Genomic DNA, 23,051 nt, shown 5'->3' with positions numbered 1-23,051 from the left:
TGGTCAGAATTTAGAATCCCTTTTGAGTTTTTTGTACTATAGGTATGGGTGGGTGATGTTTGCAGCCCCCTCTCCCATCATGATGGGCTTGTATTTGTATGTGCAAAAATCATCCAAGGCACCTATATTAGTTTCCTGTGGCTGCCATAACATTACCATCAATCTGATGGCTTAAAACAAGAAAAAATTATTCTCTCATAATTCTGGAGCCCAGAAGCCTGGAATCAAGTTTTTGGCAGGGTCATGCTTACTCTGAAGGCTCTAGGGGAGATTCTGTTCCTTGCTCTTCCAGCTTCTGGTGGCTTCAGACATTGTTTGGCTTTTGACTGCATCACTCTAATCTCTGCTGCCATCTTCACACTGCTCCCTCCTCTTTGTTTATCTTCTTCTCTGTGTGGAATTTCCCTCTGACTCTGTCTTATAAGCACACTTGTGATGGTATTTAAGGTCTACCTGGATAATCAGGTTAATCTTTTAATTTTATGATTCTTAATTACATATAAAAAGATTATTTTTTCAAATGAGGTAACATTTACATGCTCCAGGGACTACAACTTGATATCTTTGGGTGGTCATTATTCAACCTAAACCAGTAAGTTTGATTATTTTCATTATACAGATGAGTAAACTGAGATTCGGAGGGATAAAAGTAATTTGCCAGTGGTTCAATAACTAATAAATTTCTTTCTTCTATAATATGTATTTTCCTTCATAAGTAACATGTATTAAGCTCTTACTATGGACCTGGTGTGAACTCTTTCATTTCAACCCTTACAACATCCTATAAAATATTTTTAACCCCATTTTATTTTTAAAAGCTCAGAATGATTAATTAAATTGCAAATGTAATAATTTACCCAGAGTCGTAGTCCTGCAGAGCTGAGATTTGCACAGAGGCCCATCCATTATGCCTCTTAATGTTTCTCAATGTTTTTACTCGACTCTAAAATGAGAACCTGAAGTCACCTATTTCTAAAGTTCTATCTAGCTTAAAAAAATTATATTTACTTTGTGGGTTTAAAACATATTTTCTCCTTATGTACATTCTTCATAAAATATATCTATAAGTATTTTCATATAAATTGGACGAAAGCAACTGCTTTCCTTTTTGCTTTTTCTTTTTCCTAAGTGGAATAGCATATTATGATCCAGATTAATGTTTAAATAAAATCACCAAATCATAAGGTCTCTTCTGTTATAAAATATTATAAAAGCCCAGATATATCTTTTGGAAGTCATCTATTTTTCATTGGATTATGACATTTTTTTCCATTTTGCTACAGATGTTTGGGTGATAGACACATTTTTTTCCCCCCATGTAGATCTTTTATACTTACATTCTGAGCTCAATAACTATTGAATCTGTATTAGACCACAAACCTTGGGGATACAAGACAAATTAAGACATAGTTGTATACTTTAAGAAGCTCATAATCTAGCTGAGCAACCAGGTACATCATTAAGTAAATCATTAGATAATCTGGTAAATGCAGTGATAGAGGTGTGTACAGCATGCTGCAGGGCTCAGAGGGAGGGTTTAACCCAGCCAGAGGAAAGATCACCACAAATATTTTGTTTGTTTATGGCTGAAAGTGACTTCAAAATACTTTCTTAAATTCCTTTGTTGTGAATGCTTGCAAATACTTATAAATTAGATCATCTTAATTTATGTGAAATAATACTGAACACCAAGCCAGATATGATTTGACCTATAAATTTTGATCAAATGTGAAAGAATAGCGACGCATATTAACATTCAATGGTTTCATGATGTTTACTACTAGGACATTTTTTCTTGTGTCTAACCGAAACCTCTTATGTCAATTTTCAAGTCAATTTCCTTTTCTTCAGGCCTGTGTGGATAGAGCTCACCAGGATGAAAAACTCATCATGTCTTCTTCCTTTCTAAGCATGCTCCCTGAGACTCCACTGTGACTCAGTATTTTTAAAAATATTCTTTTTATTTGTGTAAGATAGTTTAGTAAACCATTTCATACTTGTTCCTCCACTAAATCTTGAACTCATTGTAGCTTCAAATTAAGGCTGATACTTTCTGTGATTAAGTAATATAATTTAACATATAAATCAAATATTTGAAATGTATCATGAGAAATATTTGATTGGTAAAATATACATGGTTTTATGGATGCTTTATTTAATTGATTTAGAATGAGCCATTGATTTTTAGGTAACAGAGGAAGGATTTATATTAGAAGGGCATCCTACTAGAATTATGATGTTGTTATTCAAAACCTAACTTTGATTTTTTTCGCAGACTAAATTTTCTCATATGACAGGTGCAAAAGATGTACTCAGATAAAACACAAAGTGACATGGAATAAGGTAATACTTGATAAGCCTTGTATGTACTGTTTAAAGCCTCAGTTTCTGAAATAAAAGAAACTATTAAAAAAAGTTATTATTCTGCTCTTCTAAAATTCTTTGGAAATTGTTGCCCCTCCAGAATTCCATTGAATTTTCCCTGAAACTTACATTTAAAGTTAATGAAGGACCCTAGAGTTAGATATAGATTTTAATACCAACAGTGAACTTGAGACTGTGTATGCTTTTTCTTGCTATATTGTTTTCACTCTCAAAATCACTTGTGAAGCCCTCATGTTGTTTTATACATGTGGGGACTCTGGGAATTAAATTATTTCATCAGACCTAGGAGTTTAGAAACTCAGATCAACATGTTAAAAATAAGTTACACATTGACACAGTTACCATAGACACTGTACGTGGTTATTATTTTCTTTGTTGGGAGAAACAATTGAGGATCTCTCTGTTTTATGTGCTACCTAAAATTAAAAGATCCTTGATTTTTCTTTTAAAACTAAGAAAAAGATTCAGCTTAAATATATGTCATTTTAAGTAGTATATTCAGGGGAATAACACTATCATTTATTAAATTCCTATTATATAAATTCTTGACATATATAACTATGTATTTTATACGTACAATATCAGTTAATACTTAAAACAACAATGCCTTACAGAAAATGGTACTTTTAAAAATCCTTTGCTTTTTTCTGCTGGGTAGAAAGATCCTTTCAGCTTTCCCAGGACTTGCCTACTACGTCAAAGTTCTCCATTCTTGTGTGATGTTTGTGAGAAGACAATTATTACTATGAAAGTTTCAGCAACTGAACATGGCTCACACTGTGTACTTTTCCTGAGAGTCTGTGTTTACTTTTTACCATTTGAGAATTATTATTTTTATTTTGATTTGAAGTAGCCATCACAATGGAACCTTTAGCAGGGTGGTCACACAGGGTTTCCCCTGCTTTTCTCAGCTCTTATTAGTAAGTGCCGTGTTTCACAGGATCAACACAACATATGTATTCTGAGAATGTTATATTGCTGATTAAAAAACTCCTGGTTCTCCTAGGAAATATACTGTCTTTGTCTTTGGAAATTTTCCTGATGTCCTGTTAAATATGGTTTTAAAAAATGAGGCTGGTCTGGGCTGAGTTTGGTTTAAGACCATGGATACAATGACATAATGTGTGTGTGGGGGGAATTCCTTTCTTTGTCATTGTTATATATTATACCACTGGAGTTATCCTGTTTTTTAGCAAACTTGTATTTTGTTAGATGCATGTTGAGAGAACAGCAGGAGAAAAATGTTTCCAAAATGAATGGGTTTTGGCAAGCACATGACATGAATATTGTTACTAGAGAAGGAAAAACTGACTCTGATATTATTCTGCTTTTATGAGAGTCTCATTCTTCCTAGTCATCCTTTGTACGTGTTGAAGTAGCCTTGTCTGAGACACTGAGTGGAAACTTTGGGTCATAAAAAAACAAAAATTCCTTCCTCCACTTGTTAGATATGTTTATGAAGTAAAATTATTTGGTGGGCTGCTAGTTTTCATTACGTATAGCATAACTTAATTAAATGGAGACATGAATTTAAATAACACTTGGGTGATTGCCCAGGTGTGAGGAATTCTTTGGGATGAAGGGTAGATGATACTGAATTCACAATAAACTTTGTCAACTAAAAGGAGCCTTTAATTCTTCGGGATGCATTCCTAAGTCTGGTTAGTAACTAGTTTGTCCTGTTAATAAACAAATGTCAATAGATTCAGAGGTTACCCTTGGAAAACAACTCCCAAAATTTAGCACTCTTTAACACTGATTGAATCTTATAAAGATTTGTCTGAAGCAGTAATTTCTGCTTCTTCCTCATTCCACGAAGTATTAAAGTTCCTTACGATGGAGGCATAATTATAGTTTTCTTGTCAATTTTGTCCTTACCAAAGAATCAGTGAGATTTAAATGACAGTGGGGACAGAATCCATCTTTGAGGCATGACCTTACTGAGTTTCTCAACATATGTGATTCTCTTTAATTTATGTCATTATATGCCCTCCGTATCTTGTTTCTTATAGGCAGAAAAAAAAATCTGTGTTCTTTTTAAGGCAGCTAATTTGTTTTCCTCTCATTTCTTTTGGCTATTTTTTTTCTTGGAACAAAAAATAATAGCATACTAAAGAATTGTGTTTTGTTGAACCCAATATTTCTTGGTTTCTGCAATATCTATAGGAGGACCAGTCTGCTGGGTCCATAGCTCCTTTTTGGTAAAACATCTGTACTAAAAAAGTTTTTTTAGTGGTGGTAGTCAGGTGGTCTATGTATGTGTCTAGGTTTAGGGGCAATTCAGATTTCAGTGTGAAGAGAAGAAATGCTGCTCTCTGGCATCAGTAAGCAACTTTTAGTAGATGTTACAGTAGCTGCCACAGGGCAGCAGTACAGACTCAGCTGACAACGTAGCAGTGAAATAGATGCAGTTGAGGCCAATGTCAAAAAAAGATAGAACATAGTAGGGTTTGAACAGACAGTGGTAGGGGTATTTGAAGATACTATAGCAATGGTGGTAGCTAAAAATCTTCAGATAATGACTTATAGGAAAGCAATACTTCTTGTGAAGCCTCCTATGCTTCTAATATTTCTTTTAAATAAATCTATCAATGACTTGGGTCACTGTTGAAGTGTATTGCTGGAAGCCAATCATAGAAATAATCTTAAGAAACTCAGAGTAATAATTCCCACTTGTCCTCAAGGAAATTCCTAGTTTATTGTGCAGAGGTAAATCTTCCTCTCTGGGGAGACCTGAGGAATGCCTGGTCCATACAAAACATTCCTTCTGTCTTTAATAGGCCAACTTTCTTTAAAACCAGATGAGACTACATGGGCTGAGTTGAACAAGTGAAGCCTTGAGCTGCTGTAACAGGATTAGGCAGGAGGGTCTGATATACAGCTCTCTTCTCTGGGAACTAACCCTGGCGATTCAGGCCAAGCCCTGTGCTTTTGAGTGGGTGTCTGAGGACTGCTCTTTCTTACTCCCTTCTGCTTCCATTTGTATCTCCAGGGTTTTGTTTTGTTTTGTTTCCAACATTTGCACATCAGATCATTCCTTAGCTTAGCTCACCACTTCTGGTTATTTCTGGTTACTCACTGCTGATATTTCTTACCAAATCATTGTTTAGTCAATGAAGGTAGACTGAAACATCTTTCATTTTATAGAAATTCTAAAAAAGGTTGCTGACTTTCTTATTGTACCAATGATTATAATTAAAGATTTCAAATTGTTTCTAAAGAAAAATACAGCAAGTGAATTTTGAATCTAGATATCTTTTGAATATTTTATTTTGATCATAGTACAGTTAATATAGCTATGTGGATATCATCATTATTTGAATATCAGAGTAATTTGAGGATATTATTAACGTGATCATTAAAGACTCATGGAGTCTCAGAAATAGAAGCTAGTCATGAGGTTTTAAGACAGACCACTGCATTTTTGAAAAAGCTCTATCTTTAAAAGGTCCTTATTTCCTTTGAATCCAAACCTCTCTTTAAAACTTGATACATTTATTCTAATTCAGTCTTCTGGAATACACAGAATTTATTAATCACATGATTATTTTTCAGATCTCTGAAATTTTCCTGTTCCCCCAGCATAACATTTTTTTTAAGCTAAACTACCTTATTTATTTCAACCATTCATCTTATGACATGTTTTTCAGAAACTTCATCTGTAGTTACTCCTAGAATCATTCTAATCTGTTATTTTCTTGAGATGTGTGTTATTCTTTGTGTGTCACAGATCTGAATGCCATACTTTAGTCAGTGTAATATCATGTTCACTTGTTCTGGATATTCCACTTCTATTAATGCATCCTAACATTGCATTCATTTTGTTTGTTTGCTTTGGTTTTGGTTTTCAGGAGTGATATTAATATCGACTCATGTTGAACTGAATTTTGTCTTTTACACAGAACATTTTTTGTTCAGTTGGATTTTCTTCATCCTGAAGAGATGTTATTCTATTTTTTAAATATAAGTTCAGAACTGGGTTTTTAATAATTTATTTACTCATTCATTTATTTATTCATTCAACAGCACAGGACATAAAAATTTAAACCAGAAAGACAGTGCATTCTTTACCTCATGAAGTATTTATATTAGGCAAGTTTCATTTTGTTAGATTCATTTCATTATTCTAGCCCAGTAGTACTCAGTTCAGGGTGGCTTCTTTCTCAGGGGACATTTGGCAATGTCTGTAGACATTTCTGGTTGTCAAAACTGGGATGCAGGGGAGAAGTTGCTATTAGGATCTAGTCTGTAGAGGATAGGAATCCTACTAAACATCTGCAAATTGCCACCAATGATTCTGAATGCTTCCTGATATTCACACCCTTGTGCTGCCTCTTCCCACATGATATATGGCTGTCTTATGTAACTAAAAGTATACTGAAGAAATGAGGGATTTGTGATTTTTGAGACTGGTCATGAAAGACACTGTGGCTTATGTTTTGCTCCTTTTGGATCATTTGCTTTGAGAAAAGTCAAATGCCATGTCATGAGGACACTTAAGAAACCCTATGAAGAGGTTTATGTCCTGAGGCCTCTTGCCAACAACCAGCACTAACTTGCCAGGCATGTGAGTGACCGCTTGGAAGTGGATTTCTTTCCTCAATCAAACCTTCAGATGACTGTAGTCCCTGCAGACTCCTGAATGCAAGCTCATGAGAATAAGAGACTCTGAGCCAGAGGCACACCCAGGTAATCTGCTCCCGGATACCTGACGCACAGAAACTGAGCCAATAAGTGTTTCTTATTTTTAAGCTGCTAAGTTTTAGGGTAATTTGTTATGCAGCAATAAATAACTAATACAACTGGTCTAACTATTCAGGTTAGAATCTGGCACAGAAATATTCACTTTCTATTCAAATGGTTTAGTCATATTAAATTAAATTTGGTCACTGCCTCCACGTTTACATTTTACGTAGAAAATGTTTCAGGTCAACCAACAGTCTCCTAACTGCTTCAATCTGTTTCTCAATAACAATAATCATGCCATTTACTAAGGTGTTATTATTGCTTAAAATTTCATTATGTTTTATGTGATGATGGGTTTAAAGCAAAAATCCTACTCTTATGTTTAGAAAAATGTAGTCGCAGTTTCCATGTTATTCTAACCATTATATCATGGTTATTTCAATACAAGTCTTATAAACAGACACTGAATGCCTTCTTCACTCTTATGAGTCCTTCTTGACTTATAAATTATTTCACCTTTCTTTTTCTTGGGATAGACCCAGGCCACAGTATGTACTATATATTAGAAATATGGGATGCTTTTCTTTGTACTATAGCCAGTGGAACATATGTAATGCTTCTGAAATGGCTCATTACTTTAGAATTTTTCTAAGAACAAAACAAAACACATACCAAAAAAAAAAAAAAAGCCCCAAAAAACCCCATATATATCACCACAGCATAGATTTTTAGTCTTAGAAATAATCATCCCTTCACTCTATATTGTTATTTCTAAGAAGGCGTATGTTAACTCCAGAAAATGCCAAGAAACTAACTGAAACTATCAATGATAAATAACATGGGTAGCATTCTGACATTTCTTTCAAGGAGCTAGTCTTAATAATAATAATTAAGACATTAGTTTGAGTGAAAGGAAATATTTGGTATGTTCTAAAATAAAAATTTCAATTTCTTTGCAGTCTTTGATTGCCATTTTGGCTGAGAGTGGTGTGGGAGGGATGGATTGGGCTAAGCCAGGTATTTCATCCAGCCATCATGATTACTGGTACCAAAGCATTCACAATGTGCAGTATGGGAAAAGCTGAAGAGCTGAAAAGCTGCAAATGTGTACATCTCCCACCCCAGAAAATGTGTCCCAGCATTGATTCCTGGAGCATTCTACTTATGATGCTGCAGTGGCTTTGTCCCAGTCTGCATGATTGGAAGTAGATCCATAATGCAGCATCAGCACTCTTTCTTTAGTTACTACTAGTAATACAACACCAAGAAAATAGAAAGAACAATAAATGGCAGGACAGCTGTCTAATGAGGTGAAGGTTAAGGAGTGTTAAACTGTGCTAGACATTTCTATTTGCTGGCATTAAATTATGCTGTCTGTTCTAAGAGCTCTCCCCATGAAATGCCGATGTGCTGTGTTGTTCTTGGGCAATTTATGAAATCTAAGAATGGACTGCATGCCTATCTTTCTGGGAAGTGAGCTGCTTGTGCCCTGTCAATAGCCGCTGAATAGTAAATCACGATTAACAGCAGTCCAAACAATCTACCTTCCCCACTTGCCCCTTTCACAGACCCCACAGTCTTTTTCTTTCCACTCAGCCATGACTTGTAGTATTGGTGGTTCACATATCCCTAAGACAACATAGAGTCTTGTACAGGTGTAGAAACAGATTTCTCCTACCACATTCTTACTTCTTCACCATGGACCTGAGTAAAAGGGAGAATAGCTTGGCATGTATTTATTTTCTACTGTATCATGAGCAGGAGATGAGAGAAACACTCATCATTCCAATGAGCAACTTAGTGCCAAGTGAGTGGAGGTTATCCTGTCACTCAATGTATATGTGTTGAACCTCCATACAATGTCAGGTACTGTGGATACAGTGGTTAAAAAGATACGCATGGCCACTTCTTTTTTAAAAGTTTCAAGATGGTGGAAGAAACATATTACAAGTCTAATAGGTATCAATACTATGAATGGAAGAATTTAGGATGCTATGGGAGTAGTTGTCAAGGGGCAAAACATAGGCCAGGAGATTCCAGCTTATTGATATTATGAAATCAAGTGCTACCTCTTTTTTTGTTATTGTTTGTGTTCTTTTGGTTTTACATGTACATGGGAATCACAGTGACATAGTAATATGATGAACAGGAATATGCTAATTGACATGGTTTACATGAGACTTTGTAATGACAAAGAATACTGTCATCTGTTTGGAAATGTTTACCTGAAGCAAGAGGCAGTGCAGCGTGCTTCCAGTAACAGTTTTAGTAGTGATTCTCAATCTTGGCTGCACGTTAGAATTACCTGGGGAGCTTTTAAAAATCCTAATGCCTAGGCCACCCCCAAAACCAATTAAATAAGAATCTCTGGGGGTGAGACCCAGACACCGCTGCTCTTTAAAACTCCCCAGGTGATTCCGAAGTGCAGCCAATTTAAGAACCACTGAGTTATAGTTTCCTAGGCTTTCCAAAATTCCCCACAAGGACCCACAGCTGCCAATTTTACCACTTTTGGAGAAAAAAAATAACCAGGTGCAAGAAGCTCTTTTTTGCTATCCTAGAGTTTTAACTTCATGTAAAAAAGTTAAGTATAACTATACAGTAAATGCACAGATCTTAAGCGCAGAGTTCTGTGAATTTTGACAAAGTATATACTCATGTAACCCACACACCAATTGAATATAGAGCATTGCCATCAACTAGAATGTTCCTAGTGTCCCTTTTCGTTCTTTGCCCTTCCCAACTGCAGACAAGAAGTGTTTTAATTTCCATTCCATAGATTAGTTTTGGCCATTCTTGGACTTCATAAAAATGGAATCACACAGTATGTACTCTTTTGTTCTGGCTTGTTTCCCTCAGCATAATGTTTCTGAGATTCATCTGTGCATCAGTAGTTTTCTCCTCTTTATTGCTAAGTGGTATTCCATTGTATGGGTATACAGTATAACCCACACCTGTGTATCCATTCTCCTGTTGGCTTGGCTTTTCTCCAATTTTTGTTAATATGAATAAACCTCCAATAACATTCTAGTACAGGTGTCCGTGGACATGTTTTTTTATTTTATTTTCACTCTTCATAGCTAAGAGTGAAATTGTTGGGTCATGGAGTAGTTGTATACTTAACTTGAAGAAAGTACCAATTTTCCATAGTGGTTGTACCATTTTATACTCCTGCCAACAGTGAATGAGAGATCCAGCTGCTCTGTATCTTCTCCAGTATTTGGTGTTGCAAATTTTTTTTAATTATTGTTTTAATTTTAGCCATTCTCTTGAACATGTAGTGGTAACTAGCTATGGCTTTATTTGTAGTTCCCTGATGACTAACAATGTTGGACATCTTTATGTGTGTTTATTGGCTGTTTGTTTATACTTTGTGTGTGTGTGTGTGTGTGTGTGTGTGTGTGGGACGTGTCTGTCCAAAACTTTTTCCCATCTTGGTATTTGATGGCTTGTCTTTTTATTATTTTTTATGAGCTCTTTATATAATCATGATATGAGTCATTTTTCAGAACACATGTCACGAATATTTTCTTCCAACCTCATACTTGCTTTTTCACTTTCTTCATGGTGTGTTTTATTGAACAACATTCTTTATTTTGATGAAGTCTAGTTTATAATTTTTTTCATTTCTGGTTATTGATGTTTTTGTGTGTCTAGGAAATCTTTGCTTATCTCCAGGATATAAAAATATTTTCCCATGTTTTCATTTAGAAGCTTGATATTTTTAGCTTTTACAGTTAGGTCTGTAAGCCATCCCAAATTTGGGCTATGGTATTAAGTATGAATCAAGTTTCTATTTTTTCTTTATCTAGTTTCCAGTGGTCCAGTGCCACTCATTTAAAAAATTCTTTTTTTCTACTGAATTACATAGGAAGTTTTGTAAAAAAATTATTTGACTATATATGTATGCTTCTATTTCATCTCTATTTTGTTCTACTGCTATATTTACCTATCTGTCCTTATGCCACATTGTATTGATTGCTATAACTTTATAACATCTTGAAATCAGGTAGTACAAGTTTTTCAACTTTGTTCTTCATTTTCAAGATTGTTTTGACTACTTGAGATCATTAGATTTTCATATAAATTTTAGAATAATCTTGTCAGTGTCTACAAATAAGCCTGTTGAGATTTTGATCAGAGTTGCACTGTGAATAGTTTAGGAAGAATTGACATCTTTATAATATTGAATTTTCCAACAATATTGAATCTTCTAAACAATTCTTTTGTATCTTTTGCTAAAATAAAGTAAATTTTATTTATTTATTTTTAATGTTATTCTAGATGGAATTAATTTTTTAATTATGTTTTGTTTGTTGTTTGTATATAGAAATACTCAGATCTTTGTATTTGACTATATATTCTGAGACCTTGATGAATTCATTTACTGCATTTAGTAGGAATTTTGTTTGTCATGAAGATTCCTTTGGATTTTGTATACATACAATTATATCATCTATAAATATAGTTTTACTTATTTTTTCTGATATTTATGTCTTTTGTTTCTTTTTCTTGCCTTATTTCTTTGAGTAGACCCTCACATGCAACACTGAATAGAAATGATGTGAGTGCTTTTCTTTCATTGTTCCCAATTTAGAGTAAATATTTTACCATTTCACCACTAAGTATCATGGTAGCTGCAGGGTTTGCAGATTCAGTTCCTTTTATTCCTAGTTTGCTGAGAGTATTTTAAAACTCCTGAATATATGTGAGATATATACTTGTTTGTATCTATTGAGATAGTCGTATGATTTTTCCTCTTTAATCTTATAAAGGTTTGTTTTATTAGTTTTATTTTTTCACAACTTTAAGCTCCCTACTTTATAGCTCTGGGTTTTGCTTTTCTCACAAAAAGAATTAAGTAGTTAAAAATAAAAACAAAACCTGTATGACTGCATGAGTTGAACTTCAACTTCCCAGATAGTAAGCTTCCCAGCAGGACCAGTCTAAGGTCCTTCCCATACATATTAGACTTCCCATACAGTCTAATAAGAATGTATGAAACTTTCATTGTTTCTAGACTTTTTGATAATGGCCATTCTGACCAGTGTGAGGTGATACCTCATTGTAGTTTTGATTTGCATTTCTCTAATAATTAGTGATGTTGAGCATCTTTTCATGTACCTCTTGGCCATCTGTATGTCTTCTTTGGTGAAATGTCTATTTAGGTCTTCTGCCCATTTTTAAATTGGATTGTTTGTTTTTTTGATATTGAGCTCAAATGATGGAAAGGGTGTAGTGAAAAGGGAACCCTCCTGCACTGTTGGTAGGAATGTAAATTGATACAATTACTATGGAGAACAGTATGGAGGTTCCTTAAAAAACTAAAAATAGAACTACCATATGACCCAGCAATCACACTACTGGGCATATACCCTGAGAAAACCATAATTCAAAAAGAGTCATGTACCACAATGTTCATTGCAGCACTATTTACAATAGTCAGGACATGGAAGCAACCTAAGTGTCCATCAACAGGTGAATGGATAAAGAAGATGTGGCATATATATACAATAGAATATTACTCAGCCATAAAAAAAAATGAAATTAAGTTATTTGTAGTGAGGTGGATGGACCTAGAGTCTGTCATACAGAGTGAAGTAAGTCAGAAAGAGAAAAACAAATACCGTATGCTAACGCATATATATGGAATCTAAAAAAAAAAAATGGTACTGATGAACCTAGCGGCAGGGCAGGAATAAAGACGTAGACATAAAGAATGGACTTGAGCACACGAAGGGGAGAGGGAAGCTGGGGTGAAGTGAGAGTAGCATAGACCTATATGCACTACCAAATGTAAAATAGTTAGCTAATGGGAAGCAGCAGCATAGCACAGGGAGATCAGCTCAGTGCTTTGCGATGACTTAGAGGGGTGGGATAGGGAGGGTGGGAGGGAGGCTCAAGAGTCAGGGGGTGTGGGGATATATGTATTCATATGGCTGATACACTTTGTTGTACAACAGAAACTAACACAGTATTGTGAAGCAATTATACTCCAATAAAGATCTATTTAAAAAAATAAAAGAATGTATGAGACTTATGAATGGGCTATCCATTTTATGGAGAATCTATTTGGACAAACTATGACTTGTGCTAGAAAATATACCATATCTGAGAAGAAAGTTAGATTCAAAGATTCATAAATAAAATATCAAAGATATTTAAATGAACCATTTGTCTCCTTTCTATTTCCAGCTCTCCTTAATCCACAGTCTGTGTGTCATGGTCTTCGGGAATCTAGAAATGCTACTGAAGTGTTCAGTAGTTAATTTTTAGGACATTTGCATTTAAGACATATAGATTTCATCAGATTATCAAAGATATCTATGACCCCAAACAGGCATAGAGCACTTTCCTAGAAAATTCAAATCTAGTCTAGGAGACATTGATCTTTTTTTAAAAAATAAATCTATTTATTTTTGGCTGTGTTGGGTCTTTGTTGCTGCGCGCGAGCTTTCTCTAGTTGCGGCGAGTGGGGACTACTCTTTGTTGCGGTGCATGGGCTTATTGCCGTGGCTTCTCTTGTTGCGGAGCACAGGCTCTAGGTGTGCGGGCTTCAGTAGTTGTAGCACGTGAGCTCAGTAGTTGTGGCTGGCGGGCTCTTGAGCTCAGGCTCAGTAGTTGTGGTGCACGGGCTTACTTGCTGTGCGGCATGTGGGATCTTCTCTGACCGGGGCTCAAACCCGTGTCCCCTGCATTGGCAGGTGGATTCTTAATCACTGTGCCACCAGTGAAGCCCGGAGACAGTGATCTTGATTAATGCAAATCAAGTGTCTGCACGTGTCCTAGCTTATCACTCCACTCTTTGGAATTATTTTAGGTAATAGTAACATAATAGGGGGAAAAATAGGCTTGATTTAGACTTAAAGTTGTTTTAGTTCTCTGTTATGCATTCTTACTATAGACAGAGAGAAACATCTATCACTGCATATAAAGTCCCCAAGAGGGTCCCCTTGGCCAGAGGGTAGCAGAAGTAGAAACCTTCATACTGATTCTTGCGGAGGAGTTATGAAATTAAGCTCAGTGCTCATCTGCTGCCTTCTTGATCTGATGCTATGCCCTTCATCATTTAGCCTTATCAGAGCCTCATCATTATTGGTTCCTATTTGCAGCGTTTGATATGAAGTTTTAAAAGCCATTTCCTGGGATCATTTAAACATTTCTAAGTAAACCACTGATAAAATGTTTTGAAAGTATACAATATTTATTTTCTTACTTTGACTAGTATGATAATTTTATTTATTATATTTTAGATATGTTTATTTAAATCTTAGAAATACTGTAAAGATATCATCCAAAGAACCTTACCAAATTCTTAGGAAGATTGATTTACCAATTTGAGCCTCCCTGCCCCCCGCCTTTTTTTTGTTTTTATCTAGTTTCAGAATCTAAAGCTTACTCCATCTCCAAAGGTCTCTTATAATATCTTTTGTTTTATATCAAGAGAGATAAAGACATTAGGTGATTCTTCTGTTTTTTAATCTGATCCTGAATCTGAAGGATAGAGAATAGAATATGAAAGAGTTTAAAAATAAGACCTGTTAAGGAAAAATAAAAGAGGTAATGAATGGCTTTTAGGGAAATAATACAGATGAAATGTCAATAAATAGCATTTTCAAATAGGTGAAAGCAGTTAAGATGACAAGTCGAAAAACAGGACCTAATAAACTATTTTATATTGCAACTTCTTCTAAGTAATAATTTTAAACATTAGCAATTGGCATTACAGTACCTTTTTCTGCATCAGAAATCAAAGGTTCCTATTAAAATAACAACAACCAGAGACAAGTAGATAACAAGGTGAGACCACTGACTGCCCAGGATATTAGGCATTTCTTTTATCTTTTTCTGCTATTTACTAATTATAATTTTATTTACTATTGGTCTAAGACAGTGATTCTCCTTTGAAGAAACAAAAGCAGATAGATATCAATGTTCATAATGTGAGAATAGATCATAGTAACTGACCTCCTTTTAACCTTTGGCTCCTGCCTCTAATGTGTAAATAAAACTGAAGAGAAACAGGATCTTTGGTATTTTGGTAACAGAGGATAGGTTTGGACAATAGGAGATTCCTTTTTCCAACTGATTTGCCTAATGTTTCACTAATGGGTGGGTGAAATGCCATTAGTGTGAGAGGAAACAATAACAAGCTTTCCTAGCTTTTGTAAATCTACAGTAAATGTCTAGGATAAATAAGGTAATGGATGAAAAACTGATGTGGGGACATGTAAACACAAATGTAAGGTATTATTATTATTTCAAGGCTTAAAATTATGGATTATAATTGTAGAGACAACCTGTAGTAAAAGACGTATACTTTCAAAGTAAATACTTTAGTTTCTGTGTGGCCTATATGGTCACATTTTAAAGAAGACATTGTTAACCTGGCCACAAAGATGAGAAAAATAAGCCTTCCCCCAAATTTAACAGAACCAGGAGTAAATAAATTATATGCTGGTATCAATGCAGGTATTCATAATCAGTTGGCATTAATTTGTATTCAAGAATTAGAAGCCATCATCAAATGTAGAGCAAAAACTTACATATTGCTAAAGACATTCAGGACAGTCTTTCTTTACTTGCATAACTTGCTGAAATTATAAAAGAAATTCAATTCTATGAACTTTAATCAAGTCACATGTAGAGTCCACACAATATCCATCTCCACCAACTACTTTTGCTGTCTGTTTCTGCCAAATAATAAATTCTACGTCATCTACTGAAGTGTGAGAGAATTTATGTTCTCATGACCACCAAGAGAGATTCTTGATAGTGTCAGAGGTCAAATACTTATGTCAGAAAGACTTTATTCAGTAGCAATAAAAAACTGACTAGGCATCAATAAAGCCCTATGGGGCCATATAAGAAATGTGGGTTTTTGAGTTGACATATATGTAGATTAAGCATTTATGTTTCACATAGGCATTGAGATATTATAGTCAGCAGTTTTCTTTCCCAGCATGTTTCTCATGCCTTCTTCTCCAAGAAAAAACCTCCATTTGATAATTTACATATAATCCAGAAAGTATCAAAACACAGGTTTTTTTTTCTTTCTTTAAGGAGAAAAAAATTCTGAGCAAGCAAGTTAGAAATGTATGTACATCATCAAGTTGAGTGGGCTAGGAAATATCATTACATGGTTATCCAGGAACACTGTACTCATTAAAAGACTATAGTAAGTCAGCTGGAGTGGTATGTCTCAATTATATAAGATTTTTATGTTAGGTGTAGTATTTTTACTTAATTAAAACCAGCAAATATTAATTGACAGCTACTATATTGATAGTTTAAGTCAGAAAAATCTTCACATGAAATCATCTGGGAGCTTGTTAGAAATGAAAAAAAATAAATGAGACATTATCCCAGATCTACTGAATCAGAATCCACATATTAACTGGATCCCTAGTTGATTTGTATGCACTAAAGTTTGAAAATCAAGGCTTTCAACTTTATTTGCATTGGAGGAGATAGTCAAGCTTCCTACTCAACTCTCAAACCTTGCTTATCAAGTTAGTTTGTGGCAAAATTTGGAGAGTTGGTACAACTTATTTACTTTTTTTTCAGCTTGCCTTATTTCAAAAGGGAAATGAGACCTTAGGGAGTAATGAGCTTTTATTTTGTAGAAAAACAAGGGTTCACCAGCAGAGCAGAAGAAGGTAGAGACCCAAAGGTCAGAGAAAATTTGTGCTTACTTCCTAGACCAGTTCTTAGCCACACGATTCATCATTTGGATTAAGAGCATATTTCTGCACACTCTGGTAGCTCAGGCAATCCACAGTTTAAGAACTGATTGTGGGCTAAACTATCATTTGTAAATTGGTGATTTGAAACTTTGAATGTATTTTCCCATAGAAACAGTGTTACACTCAGTGGGTAGGTTTCCAGGCAGTCTGCAGAAAACTGTTTAATTTGTACTAAAAGGTAAAATACTGGGAGGCCCTGGGGAAAAGCAAACATATTAGAATGATACATACCCAGGTTCAAATTTGACTCAACTCTCCAACTCTTCAATTTGAGCAAGTTATTTAACGTATTTATCATCTGTAAAATAAATGTAATAATAATTTCCTCACAGCATATTTGTAAGAGCTGAAATGTATATTAAGTTACTTGCTGCTGAATTAAATAACCTGCATGACTGGCCACATAATAAAATTTGAAAAGGCATTTTGCTGTACAATTCTGGTGAATACAGATTAAGACACTTGTTCCATGGAGAAAGAGGGTGAGGATCTCAGGGAAGACAAAATGATGCCTTGAAAACTGAGGGAGTCTGTATGTGGAGTTAGATAGAAATTGGGGAGGATGTGCTATGTGGCATGTGTGTGAAATATGATGGGGGTACAGAGGAAAGACGAGGGAGTTCAATGGATTTGGGCTAGAGACTAAGAAAAGAAAAGTACTGCTTGCATTTGCCTTTCTTTTCCTTTCTCCCTTGTCTCCATCTACTTTGCTATTGCCAGCCTACACCAAGCATACCAAAAGATCAATAAGGAGCAAGAGCTAGAGTTGGCTGGGAAGCATCACAGTCTCCATTATGGTCCCCAGGAGCAAGGAAGAAAGTGGGGAGAGGGAAAGTAACTGTAAGGGTAGAGCAGGGAGGGGAGGCCAATGTTTGTGGCCTCTCCACTACCAGCAATGAATATCCTTATGTTGAATACTATAGTACTTTAGATGAAAAAGCCTTAAGATTGACAGAGGTAATATATGTGCTACTTTCTTAATATCAGATATCACTTTGTAGTGAAGAGTCAATCTAACATTCTACTTCAGTATGAACTATAGGTGAACGTGGACCAGGCATTGTATTTGGTTTCATCTTGATTTTTGATAGTCACATTTTATTTTCTGTTAGCATTTTTGTGGCTATTTTTTGTTGATGTTGTCATTTTAGCAAACCCAAATTGAGTCTTCACTCACAAAACCAAGTGGAAAATTGAGGCAATTATCTTAATACTGACAGTCTTGCAGTCAGGATTTTGGCCAAAATAGAATGTATTTCTCTGATTGTTACTTGATATTTTTATTTTCTCTTAGGTGTTGTCAACTCATAATTTTTTACCTCAGGTTGTTCTTCAATAAATGATGGTATTTTTGTTGTCTTCTCATAGAAACACTGAAAGTGTGATACATTATTTTGTGACACCAAAACATATTCATGATAATAATTAGAGATTGCACTCAGATAGTGTATTAACATTGATGAAGCACTTCAACATACATTTCTATTATTTGGTGTGTATTATTACTCTGTGAGGTAGGCTGGACAGGTATCATTTTCTTCTTTTTTTCGACAAGGAGAACTCAGAAAGGTTTAGTGACTCACCTAAGGCCACACTGCTGCTCAGTGGTGGGTTGAAAACCCAGATTTTCTGTTTCCGGGTCCAGTACTCTTTCCACGTTCCTTTTCAGTGTTTCCACCCTGTTTTCTGTGGACCCCTGCAGTGTGATACACAGATACCTCACTACCTGCAATCATCATGTTGTATGTTACATTCCTAGTACTTATTTACCATATAACTGGAAATTTGTATTTTTTGACCATCTTCCTCCAATCTCCCCTCCCCACCACCCTCTGCCTCTGGTAACCACAAGTCTGATCACTTTTTCTATGAGTTTGTTTGTTTTTGTTCTTTTTTAGATTTCATACATAAATGAGATCATACAATATTTGTCTTTCTCTGTCTGAGTTATTTCATTTAGCATAATGCCTTCGAAGTCTCTCCATGTTGTTGCAAATGGTACGATTTCCTCGTTGTTGTGGTTTGCTTGTTTTTTTTTAATGGATGACTAATATTCATTGTGTATATGTGTCACAACTTCTGTATCCATTGATGGACACTTAAATTGTTTCCATGTCCTGGCTATTGTAAATAATACTGCTATGAACATGAGGGTGCAGCTATCTTTTCGAGTTAGTGTTTTTCTTTCTTTTGAATATATTCCCAGAAATGAAATTGCTGGATCATATGGTAGTTCTATTTTTAATTTTTTGAGGATCCTCCATACTGTTTTCCACAGTGACCGTACCAATTTACAATCCCACCAACAGTGCACAAGGATTTCCTTTTCTCCATATCCTTGCCAGCATTTGTTATCTCTTGTCTTTTTTATGGTGATCACTCTAACAGGTGTAAGGTGGTATCTCACTGTAGTTTTAATCTGCATTTCCCTAATGACTGGTGATATTAAGCATCTTTTCAGGTACCTGTTGGCCTTTTGTATATCTTCTTTGAAGAAATGTCTGTTAAGGTCCTTTGCCCATTTTTTAATTAACATGATTTGTTTTGTTTTGTTTTGCTATTGAGTTGTATGAGTTCTTTATATATTTTGGATACTTACCCCTTATCAAATATATGGTTTGCAGATATTTTCTCTCATTCTGTAGGTTGACTTTGACCTGTTAATTTTTTCCTCTGCTGTGCAGAAGCATTTTAGTTTGATGTAGTCTCATTTGTCTAATTTTGCTTTTATTGTCTGTGCTTTTGGTGTCATATCCAAGAAATCATTGCTAAGGCCAAGACCATGTCATTGTCACAAAGCTTTTCCTTATATTTTCTTTAAGGACTTTTACAGTTTCATGTCATATGTTTAAGTCTTTAATCCATTGAGCTAATTTTTGTGTATGGTATAAGATAAAGGTTGAATTTCATTCTTCTCTATGTGGTTATCCAGTTTTGCCAACACAATTTGTTGAAGATACTGTTCTTTCCCTATTGTGTATTATTGGCACCCATGTTACAGATCAGTTAATTACATATTCATGAGTTTATTTTTGGGTTTTTTATTCTGTTCCATTGGTCTATACATCTATCTTTAGGCCAGTACCATACTGTTTTGATTACTATAGCTTTGTAGTATATTTTGAAATTGGGACTTAAGATGTCTCCAGCTTTTTTTTCCTTTCTCAAATTTGTTTTGGGTATTCAGTCATTTGTAGTTCTTGAACTTTGGGATTGTTTTTCTATTTCTGTAAAAAATGCCTTTAGATTTTGATAGAGATTGCATTGAATTTGTAGATCACTTTGTGTAGTATGGACATTTTAACCATATTTATCCTTCCAATCCATGAACATGATACATTTTCACTTATTTGTCTCTAATTTCTTTCATCAATGTTTTGTGGTTTTCAGCATACAAATCTTTCACCTTCTTAGTTACATTTATTCCTAAATATGTTATTATCTTTGATGCTATTGAAAATGGCATTGTTTTCCTAATTTCCATTTTAGATAATTCACTTTTAATGTATAGAAGTGTAACTGATTTTTGTATGTTGATTTTTTATTGAGCAACTTTACTGAATTTGTTTATTTGTTCTAAAAGATTTTTGAGGCAATATTTTGGGTTTTCTACATATAAGATCATGTCATCTGAAAACATGGCTCTTCCTTTCCTTTTCCTGATCTTAAAGGAAAAGCTTTCAGTTTCACCATTGAGTATAATGCTAACTGGGTGTTTCATAGATGGCTTTATTATGTTGATGTGATTTCCTTCTACGTATAGTTTGTTGAGAGTTTTTATGAAAGGGTGTTGAATTTTGTCAATGCTTTTTTTCATCTTTTGAGATGATCATATGATTTTTATCCTTCATTCTGTTAATGTGGTGTATCACATTTACTGATTTGCATATGTTGGACTATCCTTGCATCCCAACAATATATCTCACTTGGTCATGATGTATGAACCTTCTAATGTGTTGTTGAATTTGGTTTGCTAGTATTTTGTAGTGGATTTTTGCATCTATATTCATCAGGCATAATGGCATGTAGCTTTTTTTTTTTTCTTGTGGTGTCTTTGGCTTTAGTATCAGGGTAATGTTGGCATCATAAAATGAATTAGAAAGTGTTCCTTCCTCTTTAATTTTTTGGAAGAGTTTGAGACAGACCGACATGAATTCTTCTTTAAATATTTGGTAGAATTCATCAGCGAAACCATCTGGTCCTGCAGTTTTCTTTCTGGGGAGGTTTTGATTACTGATTAGATCTCCTTATCTGCTATTGGTCATTTAAATTTTTCTATTTCTTCTTGATTCAGTTTTAGTTGGTTGTATGTTTCTAGGAATTTATCCATTTATTCTAGCTTATTAAATTTGTTGATGTATAATTGTTCATAGTAGTTTCTTATGAACATTTTTTTTAATTTCTGTGGCATTAGTTGGAATGCCTCTTTTAATTTCTGATTTTTTTTTCTAGCTGAAGGTTTGTCAATTTTGTTGATCTTTTCAAAAAGCCAATAATTAGTTTTTTTGATTTTGTTCTATTGTTGTTCTATTCCCTATTTTATTTATTTCTGCTCTAATATTTATTATATCTTTTCTTCTAAACTTAGGCTTAGTTTGTTCTTCTTCTATTTCCTCAGGGTGTGAAATTAGGTTGTTTATTTGAGATCTTTCTTCTTTTTTTTTTTTTTTAATTAATTTTATTTATTTATTTATTTTTAGCTGTGTTGGGTCTTTGTTGCTATGCGTGGGTTTTCTTTAGCTGCGGTGAGTGGTGGCTACTCTTCATTGTGGTGCGCCGGCTTCTCACTGCAGTGGCTTCTCTTGTTGCGGATCATGGGCTCTAGGCACGTGGGCTCAGTAGTTGTGGCTCGCAGGCTCTAAAGCTCAGGCTCAGTAGTTGTCGCTCATGGGCTTAGTTGCTCTGTGGCATGTGGGATCTTCCTGGACCAGGACTCAAACCCATGTCCCCTGCATTGGCAGGCGGATTCTTAACCACTGTGCCACCAGGCAAGTCCAGAGATCTTTCTTCTTTTTTAATGTAGGAATTTTATTAGTATCAACTTCCCTCTTAGTATTGCTTTTGCTACATCCCATATGTTTTGGTGTGCATGTTTTCATTTTCATTTGTCTCAAGATATTTTCTGATTTCTCTTTCAATTTCTTCTTTGACCCGTTAGTTCAGGACTGTGCTGTTTAATTTAAACATATTTGTGAATTTTCCAGGATTTTTTCTGCTATTGATTTCAATTTCATTCTGTTTTCATTGGAAAAGATACTTGGTATGATTTGAATCTTCTTAAATTTATTAAGACGTTTTATGACCTAATATGTTATCTATCTTGGAGAATGTTTCACATGTGCTTAAGAACAATGTTTATTCTCTTGCTGTTGGGTGAAATGTTCTGCATATGTCTTTTAGTCTTGCTCTATAATGTTCAGGTTCACTGTTTTCTTTCTGATTTTCTGTCTGGATGTTCTATCCAATATTTAAAGTGGAATGTTGAAGTCTCCTACTGTTATTGTATTGCTATCTTTTTGCCCCTTCAGTTATGTCAATGTTTGTTTATATATTTAGATGTTCTGAAGTTGGGTGGGTATATAGTTTATAATTGGTATATCTTCCTGATGAACTGATACTTTTATCAATATTTAATGTCCTCTTTGTCTCTTGTGACATTTTTTTGACTTAAAGTCTATTTTGTTTGATATTAGTAGAGCCACCCCTGCTCTCTTTTGGTTACCATTTGCATGGAATATCTTTTTCCCTCTTTTCACTTTCATCCTGTGTGTATCCTTAAATATGAGGTGATCGTCTTGTAGGCAGCATGTAGTTGGATCTTGATTTTTAATCCATTTAGCCACTGTATGTCTTTTGATTGGAAAGTTTAATCCATTTACACTTAAAGTAATTATCCATTTCATTGAATGTTTTCTGCCTCCCTAGGAGTTCTTTTCTCCCATTTTTTTCCTCTCTTGCTGTCTTCCTTTTTGTTTTCTTGTCACCTAGGGTGACTAATTGAGACTCTCAACTAGTTTCTAGATTTCTCACAAAGAGAATTTGTCTATATATTGTCATTGAATTGGTATATCCATGGGGGAAAGGAGAGTCCAGGGCTTCCTATTCTGTCATCATGCTCTGTAAATTCCTCTCTGTGCTTTATATGTTGAAATTTTATCATTTGGTAAAAGTGTAAATATTATTTATTAGTGCAAAGAAAAACTGGTACAGATGGTTACTGATGATTGTTAAAGC

Source organism: Eubalaena glacialis, chromosome 12 (assembly GCF_028564815.1).
Source record: "Eubalaena glacialis isolate mEubGla1 chromosome 12, mEubGla1.1.hap2.+ XY, whole genome shotgun sequence".
NCBI lineage: Eukaryota > Metazoa > Chordata > Mammalia > Artiodactyla > Balaenidae > Eubalaena > Eubalaena glacialis.
The sequence above is the reverse complement of the archived record's forward strand: the minus strand, read 5'-3'. Positions refer to the sequence as shown.